At 41.0% G+C, this 17,578-nt stretch overlaps 1 protein-coding gene across 1 annotated transcript in view; it reads right to left on the bottom strand.

Annotated features, from left to right (window-relative positions):
- Window positions 1–17,578, bottom strand: part of FHDC1 (FH2 domain containing 1) — a 1,772,510-nt gene that overhangs the window by 1,587,711 nt on the left and 167,221 nt on the right. The gene's annotated exons all lie outside the window — the stretch shown is intronic.

The following is a 17,578-nucleotide window of genomic DNA, read 5'->3' as shown; positions in this document are numbered from 1 at the left end:
TTCTCTACTTGCAATCTAAACAGTCTATTCTCTATCTCAATAGCTCAGCACTTGCTCCTAAAGCATTTTTATATAGGTAAAGTACTTGTATACTAAACAAAGTACTACATTAGCCTAGAATCCCCTTGAATACCCATTTCCCTATAGGTCCCTTCTGACTCAGTTACACAGCAAACATTTTCACTTTTTCTAGCATGTCGAAGGGTCAGTTGCTAGCGTCCTCTCCTGTTCAGCTGGTGAATCTGGGCATCTTGAGGCAATGTTACAATTGCCTCATGTACACAGACAACTCACTCCTTCTCCCACAAAACACAAATACATGTGAGAGATGCAACTATATAGCCAAACTGGAGGCTGAGCTCTCTCAACTCAGGACTGGCAAGACCAGACAGGAGGAGAAGGAAACCACGCACACCACAAACCCAGTTTCACATAGAACTATCACAACTGCAAAACAAACACATAAACACACAAAGACATACTGGAGGCACTGATCAAAAATCTACCAAAACTACAGAGGCCTCCAAAGCAGACACCCAAGCAACTGCCACCTCAAGACATAAGACATGCAACACATAGTTCTCAAAGTCAGTGTGCTAAACAGTCACAGCCCTTAAGGCCAAACACAATGCCAGACACACTTGTTATAGGTGACTCCATAGTCAGACACACTGACGTCCCTCTCACCAGACTGAACAAGGAAAAGATCACAGTTAGCTGCCTGTCAGGCGCTAGAATCCGCCACATAACACAAGCACTCAGGTCACTCCACAGCAAGTACAAGTATGACTCAGTCATTGTCCATGCCGGTGTGAACGACCTGTGACACACCTCCCCGGGCTACATCAAAAGAGACATAGAGGAGCTCTCAGATTATGTAGCCCAGGCCGGTATGACCCTGACCCTGAGCAGTATCCTACCCTCACCAAGAATGATGCCACAATACAGAGACAAAATGATCAGCTTTAATAATTGGCTTAATTACTGGTGTCATTCTAAGGGGATCCAATGTCTGTCTGCCTGGGATGACATGCTTGACAAGCCACGCTGCTTCGCAAGGGATGGCTTGCACCTGTCACCCCTGGGCTTCCGGATATTGGCAAAGGCTCTTGCCAACCCCATAGTGCCTTTTTTAGGCAAGGCTCAAATGATAAACCTACCGCCCTAGAAAACAAAAATGGAGAAAAACTAAGGGTAATACTGCTCAATGCCAGAAGTCTAAATCTCAAGATGCACGCCCTCGAAGCCCTCCTCAGTATGGAGAACATCGATGTTTGTGCTGTGACTGAAACCTGGTTCAAGGCTCCTGAGAGCACCCCAGCACTATCAGGTTATACCTCATATCATGCGTTCGCCCCAAAGTCCGGAGCGAACCACAAAAGGAGGGGGGGAGTATCCATATTCATAAAGGATACCCACACCTCCAGGTTAGTGGCAATGCACGAAGCATCGGAGACCATCCAGGTGCAATTAACCATAGGTAAAACTGCCCTACAGTTTGTAACATGCTACAGACCACCTTCTCAAACTCAGGAAACCCACACAGCCTTCCTGAAGACACTGGAGAGTATAAATGTCTCTCCAAACACCATCATATTGGGCGACTTCAACTACCCAAACATAGACTGGGAACATTACTCAAGCCCCAACACCCTAGCCCAAAGGTTCCTTGAGTTCATAAACTCAAATGCTATGGAACAACTAGTCACCATTCCCACAAGAGGAGAAAATATACTAGACCTGATCATCACAAACATGGGAACAAAATGCTCCACACCGAAGTATATCCCGCATTGGTGAGATCAGACCATAAATTAATCTCACTGGAGATCCACATCCCGCCCCCACCCCAGCAAAAGACCACAGTGAAGAACTTCTCAAAAGCAAACTTCACACTTCTTAAGACTGGAGTGGTATCCTTCAAGGCCCCCGAGCCAGTGGAAACCACAACCCACTCTGCTGAAACCCTTACAAATGCCTTCTACGAGCACCTCCAGGAATGTATGGATCAAGCAATCCCTAATAAAATCAAGACCCTTTCCACCAAAGGCAGGCGCCCGGTCTGGTGGACTCCAGCCATAAACAAACTCTACAACAAGAGGAGAAAGCTACTACATGACAGAGCAAAATCCTTAAATGGGAAGGCATCTCTGATCAATACTAGCAAAAACTACGATCACTCATAAAATCATCCAAGGCCAACTTTGAGAGAAAAATCGCTAATGACACAAAAGACAATCATAAAGCCTTCTTTAGCTATGTTAGAAACCTGGGTGGAAACTCCCAGATATGCTCAGAATTAGTCCAAAATGATAAAAAAATCACTGAACCCACAGACATTGCCAACATACTGGCAGATAGGTTCAGTGCAAATTTCTCCCCTCCCCCCCAAAAGGAGAAATATCTATCCCACCAGAGTCTAGCCTCCCAAACATCTCAGATGCCCAGGTGAGAGCTGCTCTCTCTAAAGCAAAAAACACAGCATCAATGGGACTGGACGGTGTCCCCGGATGTGTGCTACACGAACTCAATGAGGAACTAAACCCACACATAAGGCTGCTGTTTAATCTTAGCCTTACTACAGGATACGTACCCAAAGAATGGCGTACGGCAACTGTGGTCCCACTCCACAAAGGCGGTGCTTCTACGGACCCTGGAAATTATCGCCCCATAAGCTTGACGAGCCTTGTCTGCAAAGCTATGGAGAGGATCATAATGGAACTCATAAATAAAGACATTGGGGACCTACAGACACTGGATCCTACCCAATTTGGCTTTGTCAAGGGCAGATCCTGCCTCTTGAACTTGGTCGACTTTTTCGAAACAGTCACTAAGGCCATTGATGAGGGTAAGGCAGTTCACACAGCCTACCTTGACCTAGCAAAAGCTTTCGACACAATACCCCACTCGGGCATCATAGAAAAGCTCACCAGCTTAGATGTAAACCCATATGTCACAAGATGGGTTGCAAACTGGCTCAAGGACAGAACACACAGGGTTAGAGTTGCTGGTGCCATGTCAGACTCTAAGCCGGTCACGAGCGGTGTCCCACAGGGCTCAGTCCTGGGCCCCCTCTTGTTCGGCATTTATTTTTCTGAAGTGCAGGCAAACATAGGGGGATTGTGGTTGACAAAATTTGCAGATGACTGCAAACTGGGCACCATAATTGACACTCCATCAGACACAGACATCCTCCAGAAAGGTCTCATAGAAATGGATAACTGGTGCCAGAGCCATGGCCTTAAGCCAAATGCCAAAGAATGTATAGTCATACCCTTTGGGAAAAACAAGGTAACCCCTAATTACCACATAGGTGGTAATCCATTAAACACGGAAGAAGTTATCAGGGACCTGGGGACCCAAGTTGACAGTAACCTCTCTTTTGACACTCACATTGCCAAAGTGGTTAGGAAGACCTTCTACATTGCCCACCTGATCATGAAGGGATTCACATCCAGATCAGGAGAGGTCATTGTACCCTGTACTCTTCACTTATCAGACCAATGATTGAGTACAACGCCCCATTCGGAATGTACCTTACCCGACACCTGCAGCAGTTGGAAAGACCCCAAAAGTTCCTCACCAAAAGGATAAAGGGGCTCAAACATATGTCATACGATGCCCGACTGAAGAAACTCCAGCTCTATTCAGTCGCATACCGTCTGCTCAGAGGTGATCTGTGCCTGACATACAAGGCCATGTCCAACCCGGAATTAATGGACATGCTCCACCTCAAAAAATCCAAATCCACCAGAGCCACGGGAGCAAGAGACTTAAACCTCAACACGGATATAAATAGGACATGCTGGAGGGACAGATTCATCACCCAGAGACTCCCTACACTATGGAACAGAATCCCAGTCCATGTGAGGCAGAGCCCCTCACTGACTCTGTTCAAGAGAAATCTTGACGAGTGGATGGGAGACCGTAGGTTTACCCCGGGAATCATCTCTGTATCACTGCTGGACAGAGGCACAGCAAATTAATGGGTATAGTATTCTCATCCTAAGGGGTGGTGAAAGCCACACACACTCTGGCTAGGCTTATAAATGCCCTAGGGCAGATAGCCTAGTATGAGCCTATGAACCTATGAATCTATGAAAGCATTTGTAGCACACACGGACTATACTTACTTTTAATGCTAATGGGGTTCTACTCCCACACCATGCAGATTCAGTGCTGGTATTGCAATGCCCTTTTGATTGCTGATTATTTGGTGCATTTTAAGGGGGGATATGATTCTGCACTCCTGAATATGCCCTCCTTTGTATGAGATACCTATTAACTATGAACTTGTGGTTTGTCAGTGATTTCATATTGCAATATTACCAGCTTACCAGTTTTTTTTTTTTAATGCAACATCGGCAGTTTAATTCTTCAAGGGCTGCAGGCAATGAATTTGTAGATGAAACACTGAAATGTAAAGCTCTTTGCCAGTAGCAACCTTTTACAGTTCTTTTTAATGTGAAATTATTCAGATGATGATTACTTTTGCAGAGACTGTGCTTGACTGATATTGGTGGATTGTAATGACAGATGTCTTAGTGTCCTTTTATGTTTGAAATTTTCTGAAATTAGTAGTTTTGTCATTATTGGTTCATACATTTTGTTTAATTTTCTTAATGAAAGAAAGTTCAAAACTACAAATTTAAAACACATTCTAACAAATGGTGCTGTATCATACAAGGAATATAATTTAATACAATCAGGAAGGTGATTCAAAGAACACACACATGTATGCATGGCTCTAAAACTCTGTGCAAGGAGCCTACGGTTTGAAAACAGCCAAAGGTAAACGTATTCCTCCACTGGCCAGATGCATTTTATTTGAATATGAGTTTTAATGCCGTTTCAAGGCATTTCAAGGCAGAGATGTTTACTGGTCATGCTAAGTTTACTGGTCATGCTAAGTCTACTGTCATTGTGAGACTATTATTTGTTTAGCAAATGGCTCTCAGTGTTTGTGCAATTTTATTTCAATATCTGTAATCATTGTAGAAGTAAATAAGAAAGCACTATGCAACAGGTTTGAACAGTGTTTATGATAACTAGGGAGAAATAGCCAAGTCATGAACACTGGAATGGCTAGGGCTGCTTTGGAGGGGTAGGGGTTTGCCGCAAGAGGAGCTGCTCTGGGGGCCTGATGCTGATTGGTGCTGTGTAGTGTAGCCAAAACTGTTCAAGGTGGAACAGTGAGTTTGTTTATGGTCAGCTGTGGAGTATTCCGCATAATCCAGAGCACTTGGCTTCTCTTTTATGTTTTAAATGTTTGTGGACTGATGGGTATTATCAGAAAAATCCCCACAAAAGGTATGTTTGTGGACTGATAGGTATAATCAGAAAAATCCCTACAAAAGGTATGTTTTGTTTTGTGAGGGGGAGGGGACTAGGGGTGGCAAACTCGAAGACCGCACCGGGCGGCACAAACTCTGTCTACGCCACTGGGCCCACCTGGGTGCTAATTGATAAAGTCAACTGTTAATAAATAACTGCAATAACTCAAGAAATCCACCTCAGCTTTTGAGCTGATGGGGCAGGTTTTCTACATTTGAAAAGCAAGTACAGAGTTGTTTACTGGGCCATTCCTATGGCGCAAACGAGTGACAAATGTTTTCCTGTTTCAGATAACAAAGTTGTAAGACGTAGTGTCTTTCCTTGTATTTTGCGATATGCTTTTGTGAAATCTTTGACTTTAGTGCTTGTGCATACCTGGAAACATTATTGAAGGGGTCGCTTGGGTGAAATGTTTCATTTTAGTGCTTTTACATTTCATGACACATTATTTATTTATTTACTTATTTTACATTTGTTGACCGGGCTAGTCTAACTGGATATTTGTCCATTTTCAGTAGAGGCCCGGGGAGAAAAGCTCCAGCATGCACAGTAAAACAAAGTTAACAACTTATAAGAAAGACATGTAAGAAAAACAGTGCAGTGGTAGCATTGGTTAAAAGAAATAATATAGTAATAAAATTATAGGATAGACATTATGCTAAAAGTTAAACTAAGTAAAACAAAACAGGTATTGCACAACAGAGTAAAGTATTTATAATCTATCCTCTTTCTATGAAAAAAAAGTAACAAGATTTAGAGGCCTAGGTTGGAGGCCTAAGTTAGGGGAGTGGGGAAAGGGGTAAGAGTAGGAGGGAAAAAGATTTTAGTCTGGGTTAGCACAAGGACAAAGCCACTGAGTTTTAAGATGTTCTTTAATATGTTTTTTAAATAGAGACGTAGAAGCTAGGTTAGAAAGTTCAGGAGAGAGCTGATTCCAGTTTTTACCTATAGTGTTTGAGAATAGTGAGTCGCCAGCTTTGTTGTTCGATTTAATCAAGGAGACCAGGAGTTTATTAGCAGAACGTAGTGTAGCTAGATTTTTATAAGGTGAAATCAGATTAGTGAGGATAGGGGTATCATTGGGGTGGTATAGGATCTTTTGAGTGATAAGTAACTGTTGACAGAGTGTGTGGTTATGCAATTCTAGCCATCCTAGTTGTTTGAGATTAAGACAGTGGTGAGTTTTGAAGGGAGTGCATGTAATGAATCTAGCTATGCTATTGTAACAGGTAGAAAGTTTGGTGATGTTGTTTTTTGATAGTTTAGTATATATAGCAGAGGCATAGAAAAGGGTAGAGATGAGGTGGGTCTGGGCAATGGTTTTCCTGGCTGAGGGGGTAAGGAAGGGTTTAATTCTATAGAGAGTACCAAGTTTTTTGTTAACAGAATTTATGGTGGCATTAATATGGTCATCATAATTAAGACGATTGTCAATTGTAACACCTAGTAGGCGGGTGGTAGTATCTGGGGTTATGTTGGTAGTATTGTTAGAGGTTATGGTGAAGAATGGTGTGGATGATTTATGAGTTGGAGTAAAGAGTAGTAGTTTTGTTTTTTTGGGATTAAGGAGGAGGCAATGTTGCATAAACCATTTTTCAACATTTTGGAAAACAGTTTGGGTGAGGGACTGGAGGGAGGCTACGTTCTTAGCAGTACAGATTAAGGTCGAGTCATCTGCATATTGAATGCAGGTGGCTTGAGGTATGTTCAAGTGTAGGTCATTAATAAATAAGGAAAAAAGAAGAGGACCTAAGATTGAGCCTTGCGGGACTCCAATATTCACTGGGAGTAATGAAGACAGATTGTTATCCCAAAGTACTGCTTGCTGCCTGTTTTGAAGATAACACCTAAACCATTGTAATGCTAGTGGATCAACAGAATGGTACTTTAGTTTGTCTAGAAGTAAGTTATGGTTAACCATATCAAAGGCTTTTGACAGGTCTATAAATAGTGCAGAGGAAAAGGAGTTATTGTTACAATTTTTATTTATAGAGTCAGTGAAGGATAGAAGGGCAGTTGTTGTGCTGTGGAATGGTCTGAAGCCATGTTGACTGTTGGCTAATAAGTTGTTTTGTAGTAGGTGGTTGAGTAGTTGTTTGTGAATACATTTTTCCATTATCTTAGCTAATGGGGAGAGTAAGGCAATAGGGCGAAAGTTAGAAAGCTCAATAGAAGATCCACCTTTATGTAGAGGGATTATGTGAGATACTTTCCATATGGTAGGGATTTTGCCTTCAGAGATAGTCCTGTTAATAAGTATAGATATGGGGTAGCCTATAGCATTTGCAGCAATTTGTAGGTATTCAGATGGGAGTCGGTCGGCAGATGGGGTGCAAGGTTTCAGTTTCTTAAGTAGCTTATGGATAAGAGATGTAGGAACAGGTTGTATATGAAAGGTATGAGATGAAGTTTTGGAGGTATTTGGTGGGGAAGCAGTAGAAGGAGGTAAAGAGTTGGCTAGGGTTTGAATGGCTTCTGTAAAATATTTATTAAAGGCATCAGGGATCTGGTTGGAATTATTGTGGTTGAAGCCTAATGGGGCAGGAGTAGTCGAATGTCCTGGTTGAAGAAGTTTGTTTATCCCTGACCAGAATTTTTGTGGAGTTTGTTGACTGGTTTGTTGGAGGTGAAGATATAAGTCTTTTTTGTCTCTAAGAGTATCTTTCTTGGTGGCATTTCTTAACTGTTTAAAGAGGAGGTGATCAGATGGACATTTGGTAGCTCTCCATTTAGCCCATATTTTGTTTCTAAGGATCATTTTTTGCTTAGTTTGTTTTGTTAGCCATGGGGCAGATTTGGTTCTTATCCTAGTAGAGCGATAAGGTGCGTGATACTCTAGGATTTGAAGAAAGTTAGTGTTGAAGTAGGTCACAGCCTCATCAAGTTCAAGATGGGTCAGTGGTGACCAGTCACATGCTTGCAATTCATTCAGGAAACTATCAGGATTAAATAATTTTTTTGAGCGGGAAGTTTTGAGTTTATGAGTAGTTGGGATATGAGATCTTTGTCTAGTAATGTAAGTAAGCATATGGTCACTAATGTTATCAGGAAGGATTCCTGGAGTATAATAGCTAGGGTGGTTATTAATAAGGATCCAGTCAAGAGTAGATTCTTTCCTGTTAGGTTTGTGGATTCTAGTTGGAGTGGTTATTAATTGAGAGAATCCATAGAGATTTATGTGGTTAGTAGGGTTCTGGGAAGTACAGGTTAACCAGTCTATGTTGAAGTCACCAAGTACAATGGTTTCCTGGGGTAGTTCGTTAGAGAGGAAATAAGTAAGTTTTCAAGAGTATTAGTATTGTTTCCAGGGGGAAGATACATACAAATTAGGTAGATAGATTTGGTGTTGTTAATTTGGAGTTTAGCAGACAATATTTCAGATTTGGTGTCTAGTGATGGAAGCTCATTATAGAGGGTAACTTGGAGATTAGATTTATAGATAATGGCTATACCCCCGCCTTTTTTGGTTTTGCGGTCACATCTAAGTATGTTATAGCCAGGAGGGGTAATTTCCTGGTCTTGAGTAGAAGGTTTTAGCCAGGTTTCTGTAAGACATAGAATATCAAATGAGTGCAAGTCCAGGAGTGCATGCAGGTGGTGTATTTTATTGTTTATACTTCTAATATTAAGGTGAGCTATCAGAAGGGAGTTAGGTGCTTTAGTTAATGAAGAAGGTTTAGGTAAAGGTACATTATCATGGTTATTCTTATTGTTAGTATTGGGACCAGGGTTTGGATGAATATCCCCATGTAGGAGGAGGTAATACTGCGGATAGTGTAGGAATTTATGGATCTTGAGAGAGTTATTCAAATTCTTTTTGATTGTGCAGTATGTCATATGGGTTGTTCTGTGATATTTTGGTAGTATATAGTTAGTGGTACAGGTTATGCTGCTATGGCTGAGAGTATGGATAAAAGAAGAAGGTAAAGTTTGTTGGAGATGAAGGTTTTGTTCATGTAGAATAAGATTTTCAAAGAAGGTGATTGAGTAAGGTATGGTCAGAGAGGCTATTGTAGTAGTTAAGGGTAGGATGTATGTGAAAATAGTTTTGTGTGTTGGATACATGGTAGTGAGTAGATATCAGATGAGAGTAGCTTGTGTGAGTAGGTGTGGTAGAAGGAATAAATGAGGATGCTCCAAGTGATTAAGTAGGGTTTTGAAAAAAGAAAAGGAGAAGGAAATTAATGGAGGTTGAATAGGAGGCAGCTACTAGAAGTAGTTAGTACAGAGTATGGTTAGGATAGGTAATGGAGTAGTTAAAATGAGAGGTAATTGGAACTAGGTGGTAATGAAAGAGTTAGGTGAGTGGCCTAGTGATGTGGTATTTTGTGATAGGTAGAGAAAAATAAGGGGAGTGTTTAGTGAGGTATAAGTCTAGGGGAGTGGCTTAGTGATGAGGAGCTTTGTGATAGGTAGAGAAAAAAAGGGGAGTGTTTAATGAGGTATAAGTCTAGGATACCTAGGGGTGGGTGGGAATTGGGGGTAGGGTAGGGGAGCATAGCGGGGCAGACACAAGTAAGGTGAAAGCAGTGAGGGAAGAAAAAACAATCAGTAAGGTAGTAGGCAAGAACAGAAGCAGTAAGTGAGAAGGCAGATGAAGTTATACTGAGGATGTGGGGAATTTAAAAGGGTGGGAAACCTGGGAGATTAAGGGGTAGCCTAGGAGTAGTGGAGGTGGAGAAGGAGGGCTAGGTAGAGGGTTTATAGGACTATGGGAAGAGATATAGACAAGGTTTAAAAAGATTAAAGAAGAAGACAGTAAAGGAGAAGAGCACAACAAGCGTAAATGTTTTAAAGTAAGAGGTGGGAAGAGAAACTATATGACTTTAGAGGTGGGTAAAGACTGCCATCTAGTGGTCAAAGTCTATAATTATACTTCTTTTATTCGTTGATATAAAAGTCACCTTAAGAGAAGTTGAAATAAGTATTAGAATGTTGGCTATTATGATGTGCATTACTATAAAACTTCAGTTCTAAACGAATTGAAGATTGAAGTTGTTGAAAATAATAAGTTGCTTGAACATTTACTGTGTGAGTAAATGTGTTTTCAGCTGCTAATATAACCACAGACATGCTGCCCAGCCTTTCTAAGGAGGATTTATGTGATCTCCTTCCTGGGCCAGAGCACTTTTTCAGAAGGAAAACCATTTGGAGACTTGCTCATGGAGAAAGTGAGGTAATTAGATTTTTGACAAATTTTCATATGGGACAACCTTTAATATAGCCATACAGTATGTTCTGTTATCAGATAACCATTTCATGACCAGTATACATTTAAAGACTGTATTTTATTTATGTTTCCTTGTTCTTATAGTCCATGTTCTTTGCTTTATAAATACCATTAAATATGTTTCTCATATACAGGGCAAATAATCACACCTGTGTAGACCAGGCACCTCCTCTGGGACTTATGTTTTCAGCCCCTCTCTTAGCCCTTATCCCTCTCTATCCACTCACCATTCTCCAAAGCCAAGAGACGAGCATGGTATCAACAAAACTGTACAGCTTCTAAGCCCGCAGTATGTCTTATACACGGACACAGAGCTGGAGCAGTCTAGAAACATCTTTTATAAAAGCCGCATGCTGGACAAGAAGGAGACTGTACCCTTTCCAAAGATCTTTGCTATCGATTAATCAGAAATACAGTGACAAGCATGATTTCCATTAAGAGAGCATCTGGGGATGACTTCCAGCACCCTTGCAGCCCGTGAACTCACTGTTACGTCAAAGCATGTCAGAGTACTACCCAATGCTGCAGGACAAATCTGCACCCAGTGGAGCTCAGTGGGTATGTCAATAGTGTGCTCTTCATGTTTCCAACTACAGCACTGTATACTTGCCTGCTAAAGTGTAAACATCTGACACAGGTGTTAGGAGGTGTTTTATATGTAAATCAGGCCAACAAGTGTCTGTAGCTATTAATTTCTGGATTCAATTTTATTAAATGAGATTCGTAACAATAACAGTTTTGTCTATTTCTTGTTAGGAATCAGTGAAGAAGCAGCTGTTGAAAAGGGCTCAGAATATGATGACCCCCAAAAAGAAGCAGGGAGTGACCCCTTCAAGAAAGAGACCACAACGCTTTAGCTTTCAAAACAGCCAGGAGATGTCCACTAATGTGAATGATGACTCTACCACATCTGTGATAGAGAGGTCACCACAATGTAGCACCCCAGAGCTTGACCAGTTGGATGGTAAGAACACAGTGTTTTTGTATAAATGCAATTTCTACAAAGAAAACATTAAATTTCACATTATGTGTTAATTGCAGTTACAGATAGTCTAAACAAACAGGCAAGACATTATACATTGATACAGGATATGTACAAAGAGCAAGGTCAGACCCAACAAGAAGGATGTTTCACAGCTCCTGGACCTTGAATTCCAGACAAGATGTGCCTTCATTGACTCTGATGTTACTAAAGAAAAGGCCAGGCCTACCAAGATTCTTTAAGCATATCCATGCTTCAGGAAACTGGATCATGTAAGTAAACGTATTAATTTTAAGTAGACATATATGTAACCCAATTCTAAATGAGATATGGTGTAGCAATATCAGCTGAGCCACAATAATTAATGCAGAATGAAAGATACAAAAATGTATTTTTGAATACCCACAAACATATCAAACTTTTGATCTTTTCTGGCTAATCCTTACTTACCCAGCTATAACTTTTATATATGTTTGACATTGCGCTCTCTCTCTCTCTCTCTCTGGCTCTGTGTATATGTCAGCTTATGGATGAGCTCTGACGGATCTCTGATTGAGGGAACTCCTGTTTAACTGATCTGCAAACCTGCTGGGGAAGCTTTTATGAGAAGGCACAGTTTTATGCAGTATTCAGAAAGCTCATGAAGCCATTGTTGCTGGACAAATATAATTATTAGCTCTTATTTGCTTAAATGTTCTTGTTTGCGTCTGCAAACTCAGGCTTATACCATCATACTGTAGGTAACATTCTGAGTATGAATAATAAGTACTTCCTACTAGGGTTGTCAAACGTATGGAAAGTACTCATTCAATCATGTATTTCAATTAATTTTTTCATGGTGTCTACTCTACAACATGCACTTTCAGTTCAATCTTTACTATTGAGACTGGGCTACCACCACACAATAATTACCTCAGACCTATCAAAATATTAAACTCTGCATAGGTCTCCGTGTTTATCACTGAAAAGACTCTAAACTACCCTCTGGTTTTGAAAACAACGGGCCACTATAAATCAGATGTCTGTTTTTGTTTTTAACAGTGCAGCACTCAATTGCCTTGATGAAGGTTTTATCAGACATGTTACCATTACCTGTGGCTCCACCCAAAAAGTTACATGCAAGTGATGCTATGTTTCACATCCTTGAGGTAAGAAATTTGTGAATTTTTTGATAATTTCTATATTATTTCAGCATAAATTGCAGTGAATTGTTTTTGTGGTCATAATCTTTTTATTTTTCCCCTTGTTTTGGTCAGTGTAAACAAGACCCCAACACCTTTCTTCAGACAAGGCCATTCTTCAGCCCTGTCATGATTTTCTGTGAAACCAACTGCTTACTGGCAATTGGAACCATGCCTTTGATGACCTTCCCAAAGGAGGACATTTATGAAAGTGTGATGTATTTCCTGGCATGTTATTACACCTTTCAAATTACACATCCTAAGTGCATTGTGACACTTCTCTCTGTGCTGCAGACTGAAGTACTCTCAGATGCCATCCATGATCGTGACATGACCACTTCATTTAGAAAAGCTATGGCTGAGTGGAGAAAGTTCCCTGCTGAGTAGAAATGGACGGAACCTTTTTTTCATTCCTGGTTGTGATTGTGTCCCTTGCAGTGCAAGACATAAACTTCAAATTTGATTTTATCTTTAATTGTTTGGCAGGGTGTTGGTTTAGTTTGCTTCTTGTCTATTCATAAGGTCACTTACATTTGATATATTGCATATGTTGACATTCTCATGATCAGAGTGAGCAATGGCCTTCTTTTTGCATGTTGTTCTGCCATACATGCCTCTGGATAAAGAATTATTTAAGCAGTCAGTCAATTTGTAGTATAGTATACTTTTCTCTGTAAATTCCAGGGCATTTTGTCTTATTTCAAGACATTTAAAAGAGCACTCAATGTTAAATTCAAGTAAAATTTCCTACAGATTTAGACAAAATGGCTTATCTTTTGCTTTGCATCTAAAAATACTTGGTTTTCATTTGGTTGCAATAGTTTTAAGATATAATTCCTAAAATGTTTCAAGAAAATGGCTAGCACTTTCTAAATTAAAACAAACTTTCCTACATATTTAGAAAATAAATCTTAGTTTGTTTTCTTTGTACTAAACAAATTTACAATGCACTAGTTTTAAGATGCCTAGGGGGAGTTGGAGGCTACAAATATTTACTTGTCTTGGCAAGCGAAATTTTCCAGTTCTGTTGGCAGACAATTTTGCTTATTTTAAGTAATACTCACATAATTTTCTATTTTTTTACTTGTTTTTTGAGAGCTGGGTTTTTGCAGTGCAGAGCAAACAAAATTCCACTTTTTGGGCATCTTTGTTTAATCCCCTCTTCTTATCTGTATTTCTTCACAAAGCCATCCATTTAGCATCACTCTAAGTTTTATTATATACAGATGTTAACATCCACACTATGTTCTGTTTCTTTGTATGTAGTTGCTGAGAACATTCTGCATTTTTCTTGACTATACTCTCTGCAACCTCTTTAAACAAAATGAACAAATTATTACTTTTCTTCCTTCTGTACCATAAATTCTCCCACCTAACACATTTTAAACATTTCTCCATACATTTCTAAATAATTTTCATTTTATTTTATAATAAGCATTGCTTAACGTTAAAAGTTTCCAAATGCTAATATTTTTTATCTCCCCTTTTTTGTATATCCAATTACTCCTTCACATTCTTTCTTCTGTTTTACACCAAAAACAACTATTCATTCATTACTTTTATATATTTATCATGTCATCATCCAAACCCTTAAATGTTTAATTCTCCCAATACTATATCAATTTCTTGTTCTACAGCTGGTGTAGGTATAGGTCTTCTGTTGCCTTTTCCCGTTTTAACCCCCCATTTATCTGGTTGGAAATATTATCCTTTTATCATATAATTGTCTAACATGTACTGCTTACTACTCTCATAATATTTTTCTGCTCAACAATACATATTTCCTTCTACTTCCATCGCACTTTATATTCTTCCTTCATTTTTAAACTTTCTTTATTAAGGAAAATAGTTTTTATTCAGGGCATGTCCAAAGGTCAGCTCCCAGTGTTCTCCCCTGTCTATCTGATGAATATGGGCATCTTGAGGCAATGTAGAAATTGCCTCATGTACACAGACATCCCTCTCCTCCTACCATCCAACACTACAAGCTGTGAGAGATGCACTTATCTAGCCAAACTGGAGGTAAAGCTCTCTCCAACCAAGACTGAACCTGACAGTCATGAGGAGAAGGTAAACATTTGCACCACACCACACTCATCACATAGTCTCACTATGTCTACACCACCGAAATCCACAAATAGAAACTCAAAAACATTCGCAGAGGCTCTCAATAATAATCTGCCTAAGCAACAGAGACCTCTAAAGCAGAAAAAAAGCAACCTCCATCCCCCAACACCCAAATGACACATAGCCCACAGACTCAGTGTGCCACTCAAACACAGCCAATAAGGCAAAACAACATACGCAACACACTAGTCATAGGTGACTCTATAGTGAGGCACACTAATGTCCCACTCACCAGGCTAAACAAGGAGAAGGTTACTGTCAGCTGCCTGTCGGGTGCCAGGATCCGCCACATAACCCACGCACTCAGGTCACTCCACAACAAGTACAAATATGACTCTGTCATTGTCCATGTTGGTGTGAATGACCTGGGACGTACTTCCCTGGACTACATGAAAAGAGACATGGAAGAGCTCTCCGATCTTGTAGCCCAGGCAGGTATGACCCTAGCCCTGTGTAGCATTCTGCCATTGCCCAGAATGATACCGCAGTACAAGGACAAAATGATTGACTTCAACAATTGGCCAAGCTTCTGGTGTCATTCTAAGGGGATCCAGTATCTCTCTGCTTGGGATGACATGGTCAACAGACCACGATGCTTTGCCACAGATGGCCTGCACCTGTCGCCCCTGGGATTCCGGATACTGGCTAAGGCTCTTGCTGCCCCTATAGTGCCTTTTTAGGCAGGGTTCAAGTAACAAATTTACCACCATAACAGGAACAAGCAAGCAAAAACTGAGGGTAATGCTACTCAATGCTAGAAGTCTAAATTTCAAAATGCACTCACCCGAGGCACTCCTTAAAATGGAGAACATCGATATTTGTGCAGTGACTGAGACCTGGTTCAAGGCTCCAGAGAGCACCCCTGCACTACCAGGCTATAACTCATACCACACTTTTCGGCCATGTAACCTGGACCGAAACACCAAAGGTGGGGGTGTGTCCATATTCATTAAGAATATCTACACCTCCAGGCTAGTTGCTCAGCATAATGCATCCGAGGTTATCCAAGTGCAACTAACTCTTGGCAAAACTGCAATCCAAATTGTAGCTTGCTACAGATCCCCCACCATACCCCAGGATTCCCACTCCTCTTTTCTTGATGTACTGGAAAATATTAGGGTTCAACCAAACACTCTAATAATGGGTGACTTCAACTACCCCACCATTAACTAGGAAAACTACTCATGTACCAACTCCTTAGCGCAACGCTTTCTGGAATTCATAAACTCCAATGCCATAGATCAACTTATCCACACCCCCACCAGGAGCAACAATATCCTAGACCTAGTCATTACCAACATGAGTGACCAGTGTTCCTGAAGTCAACTTCTCGTTGGTCCGATCCAACGATAAGCTAATCACCCTTGATATCCACATCCCACCCCCACCCCCCATTAAGGAAACCACAGTAAAAAAATGTTCCAAAGCCAACTTCATGCTTCTTAAGACAGAAGTAGTGAACTTCATGACACCCATGCAGATGGACAATACAGTTACAACTGCTGAATCCTACACAAATGCACTCTATAAGCACTTACATGAGTGCATGGATTGTGCTATTCCAAACAGAACCAAGATGCTATCCTCCAAAAAAAGGAAGCCAATCTGGTGGTTCCCTGCCATAAACAAACTGTACAACAGAGGGAAGAAACTGTTGCAAAAGAGAGTAAAATCCCATGAGTGGAGGAGCTCCCTGGTCAGCCTCAGTAAGCAGCTGAGATCCCTTATAAGATCCTCCAAAGCTAGCTATGAAAATAAAATTGCCACTAATTCCAAGAGTAACCACAAAGCATTCTATAGCTATGTCAAGAATCTCAATGGCAACACCCAGATCTGCTCTGAGTTACAGCACAAAGGCACAAAAATTACAGAACCAACTGATATTGCCAACATCCTGGCAGATAGGTTCAGTGCTAACTTTACCCCTCCCCATCCACTAAAGGGCTCACATCTATACAGGAAGAATGCAGAGTCCCTGTAATCACAACTATGCAGATGAAAGCTGCACTCTCTAAAGCCAAAAACACAGCATCCATGGGACCGGACAACATCCCAGGCTACGTTTTACATGAACTTCAGAATGAACTGGCTCCTCACTTAAGCACCATGTTCAATAATAGCCTCGCATCAGGCTTTGTGCCTACTGAATGGTGCACAGCAACAGTTATCCCACTCCACAAAGGGGGAGCCACCACTGATCCCGGGAATTATAGACATATTAGCCTGACGAGCCTGGTCTGCAAGGCCATGGAACGTATCATCATGGAACTCATAAACAAAGACATTGGTAACCTCCAAACTCTGGATCCCACCCAGTTCGGGTTTGTGAAAGGCAGATCATGCCTCCTGAACCTGATCGACTTCTTTGAGGCAGTCACCAAAGCCATAGATGAGGGTAAGGTGGTTCACACAGCCTATCTTGACCTCGCCAAGGCTTTCGACACCATCCCCCATTCTGGAATTATAGCTAAACTCAATAAACTAGGCATAAATCCCTACATCACAAGATGGGTTGCCAAATGGCTCACTGACAGAACCCACACTGTAAAAGTTGCAGACTCCAAATCAGACCTCAAACCAGTGACAAGTGGAGTACCACAGGGTTCCATCCTGGGACCGCTCCTGTTTGGTATCTACTTCTCTGAAGTACAGGCTAACAAAGAAAGGCCTCTGGCTAACGAAGTTCGCAGATGATTGCAAACTAGGAGCCATAGTCAAGTCCCC

This window comes from Protopterus annectens, chromosome 2.part1 (genome assembly GCF_019279795.1).
Source record: "Protopterus annectens isolate FY-2018-M chromosome 2.part1, PAN1.0, whole genome shotgun sequence".
NCBI classification, from domain to species: domain Eukaryota; kingdom Metazoa; phylum Chordata; order Ceratodontiformes; family Protopteridae; genus Protopterus; species Protopterus annectens.
Note: the sequence above shows the minus strand (reverse complement) of the source record. Positions and strands in the feature narration are given on the sequence as shown.